This window comes from Myotis daubentonii, chromosome 4 (genome assembly GCF_963259705.1).
Source record: "Myotis daubentonii chromosome 4, mMyoDau2.1, whole genome shotgun sequence".
Classification (NCBI taxonomy): Eukaryota; Metazoa; Chordata; class Mammalia; order Chiroptera; family Vespertilionidae; genus Myotis; species Myotis daubentonii.
Window position 1 is genome coordinate 70,721,755 of NC_081843.1, and position 8,613 is coordinate 70,730,367.

An 8,613-nucleotide genomic window follows, 5' to 3' on the forward strand; every position below is an offset into this window, starting at 1 on the left:
AAGAATACACATTAAAATACATAAATGCATCTGCTTTTCAAAAGCATATTTATTTTATGGCATATGCATATGGAAACAAGCATTCCCTATTACTTATCACTAATTCACTCATCACATAAAAGACATTGGGTTGTTTTATGATCTGAAGACAGCATTCAATACAGTGGTTAAGAGCACAGAGTCAGAGTGCTGAGGTTCAAATCCAGCTCTGCCAAGTACTGTCTTTGGAGAAATCATATATTTCTTGACCTTGGTTTCCCCATCTAACTATAGAGACAGTGATATCTGATTAATGCCTGCCTCATAGGGTTATAAAATTTGAATGAATTAATGTATTTTGGTAATAGTTAACACAATGTACCACACTGTGCTAAATATTTTACATATATAATTTATTTAATTCCCTTAACCCTGTAATATAGATATTATCATCTATATTTTCTAAATGAGGAAACAAAGGCCCAGAGAGTTTAAATGATTTGCTCAAGGTCACATAGCTTCTTGTAAGTAGCAAATCAAGAGATGGTTGAAGAAGTCACCATGTTAACCAGTGCACCACATTTAACCTCATGGGAAATGATGGAACAGCTCCTGGTACAGAGTAAACACTCTGTAAACATTAGTTCTTATTAAATTATAGTTTATACATAGATTCAAAAGTTAAATAAACAAAGAAGGCTCAGTTTCCTCATCTGAAAACAGGGATCAGAGTACCAACATTATACCTTTTTTGCTCATAATTAAATGAGATTATTTGAAGTTCATTATAACTCATCATTAAATACTACCTTGAAATATCATTATTGTTCATTTTGTAACTGTGTATTTCTTTAATATATAATTAAAATTTTCATTTGCATACACTTTGGGTTATTAAGCTAAATTATAAGTTTACAAAAGCACAGACTACTAATATTAATTTAATAATTCTCCACTCTCACTTCAAAGGCTAGCATAGTGTTATGGATGTAGTTTAAAAATTAATAATTTTTTTTATCATATATTAACACATATTTATAGTAAAAATACTGGAAAATACAGGTAGAAATAAAATGAAAATCATTCATAATCCAAATATCAAGGGGAAAAATAAAGGTTTATTTTGTTTAATAGTATTGTATTGTCCATGAAGTATGTAAATAAGTCATAGTTTTTAATAAAAATTAGATCAATAATATAGATTTTATTTAAATATTTACTAAATTAATTAATTGACTAATCAACTCTAAAAAATGTAAAATGTATAAACTATGTCATAATAAAAGTATAAATAATTTCCTAATTGGCTTATAGGTCTGGTGCAGCAATTTGAATCTGCGGCAACTCACCCTGATGCAAGTGAAAAACACCAATGATACAATTCAATAATAAATTAGCTAGAAATGTTCTTTACTGTCCTCCAGCTTCTTTAGTTCTGAGCCTCCTGCAGGGGGCACAGAGGCCAATGGCCTGGCATTGGCAGAGGGAACAGGACCTGCCCCTTCATTTCCTAGCATTAGATGACACAAAGGAAAGACTAGCAGCTAAAGATATGGAGGCCTCCTATCAGAGCACTTCTTTGCAAAAAAAAAAAAAAAAGAGGATAACATTCTATTTTGTATTCCCTCCACTGGGAAGAAAAATTCTAAATTCCAAAGGGAAAGGCAAAAAGTTAACTAATTACCTAACTGGATTAAAAAGAATAAACATTAATTAGAAAGGTGTGCTAACAATATAGCAGTTAGTTGACACCAAAAAGATACAGAAAACTGTTGATATATGACAAATTCATTGGGAACTTGCTCCATACTAAAGGTCAGAGGTGGGAAGTTCAGCATCAAGGTATGGAGGGTTGGTGGGAGAGCACTGCTCAGGATGAACCTCGGAAACTTAGAAACACAACCAGTACAGCATAACGGTGTCTAGACACTGTGCCTAATACTAGAGAGCCGATGGAGGAAACCTATCTCTGTGGCAGTTGGGCTGTAGCACGTCTCATCTTATTCGCTAAGCCTAGCTTCACAAGTCCATTTTGACATGTAACATAAATAAAGTCTTCCCAATAGTGTTGGAAATAATTCAAGGATAAGTGAAACACTGAAAACATAATTAAAGTTTACTCCCATTTGAAATGTAAATATTAAGTGACTTTTCACATATAGAAGTCTTTAAAAAATTAAATTTACAAACATACAGTATTGATCTGAGGCCATGAAAGTCACTTCCTTCTATGCAAATAATAAAAAAATGCCAGCAATAATGTGTATTGCCTTTATGCTCTCAAATATCTGTGAGCAATCAATATGCCTATTATATCCTGAAAGGCAATGTACTAACATGTTCATGGGGGTTATCCTTTTTCTTTCTATTTTTAAAGTTTCCACAGCAAAGATATATTATACAAAAATTACTTAACAAATTAATGTGCCACAATATTAATACACTAAAGGTTTGGTGCACGAGATTTGTGCATTGGGGTGGGGGGTCCCTCAGCTTGGCCTGCCCCAGGGGATCGTCCTAAGCTGGCAGTCAGACATCCCTCTCACAGTGCAGGGCTCTCGCAGTCTGGGACCCCTCACTCCTTACCACCCACTTGCAACAGTGAGCCTGGCTTCTGGCTGAGCAGTGGTCCCTCTGTGGGAGCACACTGACCATCAGGGAGCAGCTCCTACATTGAGCATCTGCCCTCTGGTGGTCAGTGCGCATCATAGTGACTGGTTGTTCTGCCCTTTGGTCAATTTGCATATTCGCCTTTTATTATATAGGATTCTCCTTGGAGGCTAAAAATTTCCCCCCAAAATGGAAAAACTATTTCAGAGTTGATTCTATAAATTCCTCCCCACTGCATCATACTCTGTTGCAGTTCTGCCACTGCAAAGCCACCTTATAAACTCTTGGTGAGGATCTGAATCACTTCTAGTTTTTCTCAAGAAGTGCCATGGGCTTTTTGGATAAAACGATTTTTTACTGTACTGGATCAACTCACCTTTCAAGCACTTAACATTCCTCACTCTTCTGGCCACTTGCTGTCAATGATTAGTCCCTTCTAATTGTTGTAACCACTCAAAACACACTGCGCAGGCTTCCAATAGTGACTTTAGTGAGAAATGCCTGCCTTTTGTATTACATGGTGGATGATCCGAGTCGAAGCGAAAGGAAAGAAACTGTAATGCTCCCCAGTGGGGCTTTGTTACATCTTCTATAAGGTGGCCACAATCAAGCTCCTTCCATAATGTCCCCCGGAGCTAGGTGGAAGTGCTCCCCCCTAAAACAGGCACCTGTCTGGGGCGCAGTCAAGGTTGACCTTCTTCAGGAATTTTACCCAATGCTAATATCTGCTGCAGGCCCTTTATGAGTGCCTGAGATTGGGAGAGAAACTCATCACAGCACTTATCCCATCGGTTAAGATTATTTGTTGATTAAATGAATTAAGGCCAAGAGTTCTTGTTCAGCAATCAAAGTTGTACCCATATTTCTAATAGACACAATGATTTAGTCCTTGGTGATGTATTTTTTTTTAATTACCAAAATTATTCACAAATATGTGTTTTTAAAAAACATTCATTGAGTTGTAAAACCAAACACAATGTAAAATTTGTCATACATGTTCCTTTGGAAATTTTCTGCATGGGCTGAACAGTTAAAGTTTCTTAAAATATAAGACTGGTGACATTTGAACTGGAGAAATTTTTTCCTGGCTTAGCAAATCTTTCTGTGGCAAGCGAAGCTTTTTTCCATTAATTGAAGATCTTCTTTCCAGGGTTCATAATTAGAGGCAAATGTCTCAAAATTGTACACATCCATGGAAGGTTTGATATGTCTTTAAATAATAATCCTGGGCCCTAGCCAGTTTGGCTAAATGGACAGAGTGTTGGCTTGCGTGCAGGAAGCAACCAATCTATGTGGCTCTCTCACACCAATTTCTCTCTCTCTCTCTCTCTCTCTCTCTCTCTCTCTCTCTCCCTCCCTCCCTCCCTCCCTTCCACTCTCTCTAGTAATCAATGGAGAAAATATCCTCCGATGAGGATTAACAACAACAAAATAATAATAATCCTGGGACACCTATTGGCTGGGCCTGTGTTGCTATAGACTGCAGACCCTTGATGGAGTGAGGTAAATGCAGTTTGGGTAGTTAGTGGGGAAGCAGATCTTAGGGATGGGGTTCTTATTAATCATTTTCAAAAGATATAAAATTAGTGTTTGCCAGAAAAATTACTATAAACTGAAAGTCAGCTGTGTTATGACCTAGGACTTGGTCATCTGTGTTCTGCTATGTGGCATCTCTGATATAGAACACTGAAAGTTTCTTGAGATCCAATGCTGTCTGTTTGCAGTTCTCCACTTCCTGCATAGTTCTAGCAGCATGCTCTCTCAGAGGCTGCTCACTGTGGGTCTCAGTAAAGGTGCAGCTTGATGGAGGGGGGATAGCTGAAGAGGTGAGTCTGATGTGAAAAACGAAAATAATTCTAAGATAAAACTGACGCTTATTACTTTTTTAGTCTGCAGACTTATCTATAAAACACCTTGGCTTTCCTCTATAGCAGTTTCCTTTATGTAAGAACTCAACTACTGATAATGTGTTTCCCTGCCAACTGGCAAAGGAGAAAGGTCACTCAGGGCAGAGACTTTTTGGATTAATTTAAGACATACTTTACAGGTTTGGTTTAATTTTAGGGAAAGAGTTTTTAATTCAATTACTAACGAGTGTTTGCGTTCTTTTTAGTTCATGGAGCAAATGGTTCAAAATAGATCTATTCATCAGTCCTTGTTAAGTATCTGCGCATTGTCTGGGTTGCCACATTTTATGTCCCAATTTAAAAGTCATTCAAGTTCAAATTCTTTTTAGTTGCAATATGTTCAGGATCCCTGGGGAGTTTGTGAACCAGATGGTGGCAAATATGCAGAGTTCCACCTAATCTAACATTTTATCTTAAAATAATTGAGTTCCTCCTCTTCCTGCAGCCTTTAATAAAAAGCAAACTATGTAACAGGAAAATGCTATTGATGCTGTTCAAGTGTTTTAGGTGATTTAATACAGGCAGTCTTGGTAAATATGAGAAGAAATTGAGTATAAGATGAATTTCCTAATCCACTGGCGCTCGTCAGCTTGCTAAATAAATGAGGGGGAATGCATGTGACTTGTCTTAATGGAACTTGTGAGGGCCCACGAATTTTAAAAGCAACCAACTTCCAGATTTGACTGAAATGTTTCCTGGTTGACCTAGTCAGACAATGCTGTGTATTTCAGGAACTCTCAAAGTATTTGCTGCCATCTCACACACAACAAACACATGGAGGCTCATGATGCGGCACAATAGTATTTTGAAGTATCAGTTTGCATCTTTCCTCCCAAATACGAGATGTGTTCAGTCACACCCTGAGGGCTTCCTCCCCCAGGTGCTCCTGTTGGATACAAGTCGCCTCTGCAGAGCCCAAGACAGAAATCTAAGACACTCAGCTCCTCAACAGCACTGGCCTAACTGGAAACTGAGTCAGACGCATGCATTGCAGAGAAGGGTTACTGCTTCCCAGTAGGTTAGCAGGAGACAATGGGGGCTTGCCATGTAGACAGAAGAGCAAGTGAAGAGAAGCAGAAAGTCTCTACACGTTGCCCCTGTTGACACAAAGGAGTTGTGTGGGCGTGAGTCAGTGCCGAACTGATGCCCTGTGAGGCCACCAAGCCTTAGCTTTTTCTGCCTTACAGCTTCAGAAGGTAAGGGGTGCTGCTTCAAGGACACCTCCTGGTAGCCAGGAGCTCTCCACACTCTCTGTGAGCTGGAAGGTGGTCCTCGCTGCCAGCCACAGCGCAGGCTCCAGCTCCAATATCCCACTTTAGAGTTGGCTTCTGTGGATCATCCTGGCAGCGACTGCCTTAGGTCTCCTCTTGCTGACAGATCTACTCTGAGATGCAGACTGGATGAAGGAAGTCTTAGTGTGCTCAGGAAGAACACTTGTGAGGGAGCAAGAGAAGAGGAAAAGCTGAACGGCAAAGCTATTGCAACAGAGGCTTCAGGCATGCAGAACAAGGATGGATGTTTAAGATTATCTTGACTTGAGGGAAGAGGCAAGGTCTTTGTGTCCCTGGACTGACCAGTCCTTGGACGTGGGCTGCTCCAAGAAGTCCCTTCAGCAGAGATCAACTTTTACTGAGGGACTCAGATATGAGTATTCAGCAGCCAACATGCCTGGCAGCTGGGAGAACAAGTACCTCCTAAAATGGGGTTCTTTCTTCCCTGACCTAGGGCCTTTAGCATTGATTCCCATGCTTATTCCTTGATATTTTATTAAATAAGTTATCAAAGTCTTGCAAATCTTTTTTGTCAGCTCTCTCCACTCCAGTCACACTTTGTACTTGTCCCCCTGCATCACGCTGGGAGCTAACTGTCGTTATAGGTTGAGAAATGAGATAGAAAGGGCAGGTCCTGAAGAGAGTCACCTTTGCAACACAACTCTCTCAGGTGAGGTTGCTTCAGGTTTCCAGGCAAGGCAGGACCAGCTTCATCTACAAAAACCGAAGCCCTATGGGGACTGGGATACTGAGCATCATCCAAACTGTTACAACAGCTCCCTTTCCAAATCCTCATGCTCTTCCTCCCTCCCAACCACAAAATAGATCCCGTGATGCTATACATTCAACTCATCTAATCATCAGCAACTCCGAGGTCTTGTTTTAGCCATGACAGCCCTGTGGTATAAAAGATAAAAATTATTTTTAGATAATCCTGACCATGCCTTGAGCCCAAAATTGAAAAATTCTACTTTATAAGTGTGTTTTGCTGCAGCCCTGCAGAGCACTCAGAAGCAGCCAGCCGGTGTCAACATTCCTGCTAGGAGGAGCGCTGGACCAATACTGCATTAACATCAAAGCAGCATGTCTGCACCATCACCGTTCACCAGAACGCAATGTCCAAAAAACAATGTTCGTAACTTCCACAGAGTTTATGTAATCCACCTTCTAGGTCAAATGGCTGGTTTTCAAGATTCTGATGTACATTAGCATGCCAATAAAATACTAAGCTCTGACAGCTTTTTCACACATTCTGTTCAAACAAAAATCTACAAACAGCTTCATAGAACAATAATTACCTTAAAGATATAATTATTTTAAGTAAACAATTTCCGTATAAGCATTAATTTTTTTCACATATATGCATTTTTTAGGTATTGAGAGCAGAGAAACTTCCAGCCATTTCAAGGTAAATCCTAAACTTTAAGTATTGGCAATAACCTCATGATAATAGAGGACTGCTGCTAAGCAGAATGCTGGAGAAATGGGATTAAGATGAGCAGGCAGTGCCCTAACTGGTTTGGCTCAGTGGATAGACTGCAACCGTGGGCAAACTACCGCCCGTGGGCCACGTCCGGCCCATTTGAAATGAATAAAACTATTGAAAAAAAAAAGACCGTACCCTTTAATGTAATGATGTTTACTTTGAATTTATATTAGTTCACACAAACACTCCATCCATGCTTGTTCCGGCCCTCCGGTCCAGTTTAAGAACCCATTGTGGCCCTCGAGTCAAAAAGTTTGCCCACCCCTGGGATAGAGCATCAGTCCGCGGACTCAAGGGTCCCAGGTTTGATTCTAGTCAAGGGCATGTACCTTGGTTGCGGGCACATACCCAGTAGGGAGTGTGCAGGAGGCAGCTGATGGATGTTTCTATCTCATCGATGTTTCTACTCTCTATCCCTCTCCCTTCCTCTCTGTAAAAATCAATAAAATATATTTTTAAAAAGATTATAAAAAAGATGATCAGGCAGTCAGTGATATAAAAAAAAAACCAAAAATGTTCAAGTAACTCAAGATTAGTTTAAGAAAGAAAAGAGAATTAAAGAAAAAAACTGATGTACCAAGATATAGTGATTTCATTGCATTTAGAGACAGGCCTACTCGGATAATTTTTATTTATTAGATTCCCACCATCTTTATAAGAAAAGGATTTAGACATTGAATGCCACCCAGCAACTGCGTAACTGGTCCTTTAGAACCAGCACTGACAGCGGCTCTGTCTTTAGAGAAAAGCTTTTCTGAACAGTTACAGGGCACTGACATTGCTGACACTAAGTTTGGTTAGGAGAAGGTGGTACTGTTTTGGAGTATATCATATCCTATAATTTTATGTGACTAGGTTTTTCCACAATTTAAAATAACTGTGTTTCTAGATAAGTAGTCCCTAGATAAAAGTAAGTTGGGATTTCATACTGAAACGAGAGAAAACTTTGGAAAGAATTCCGTTGCTGACTGGCGAAGCTTCTGGACAAAGTGTTTTCAAGGAACAATGTATATGCAGAGGATATTTTCCAAAATATTTTAGAAATCAAGGTTGAGTGCCAGCATCCAAAGTTAATGGTTGAACTAATAAACTGCTTTTGAAATAATGATCATAACTTGCTATATAAAAAGTAACATAAAGATAGTTTAAACCGCCATGTAAAATATTTCAGACAGGATTTCAAGTGGATAACTAAAAAATGAAAATAAAAACTAGGAAAGCACTATCATAAACCACTTCTAAATATTCTTTAGTTCTCTAAAGGCCCCAGACTTGTCTTCAATCTATACCTACAGGGGTTAAGAACAGATGTCAGACACACATTTTTATTCTTATATATTCATACAGCTCTGGTGGGCAG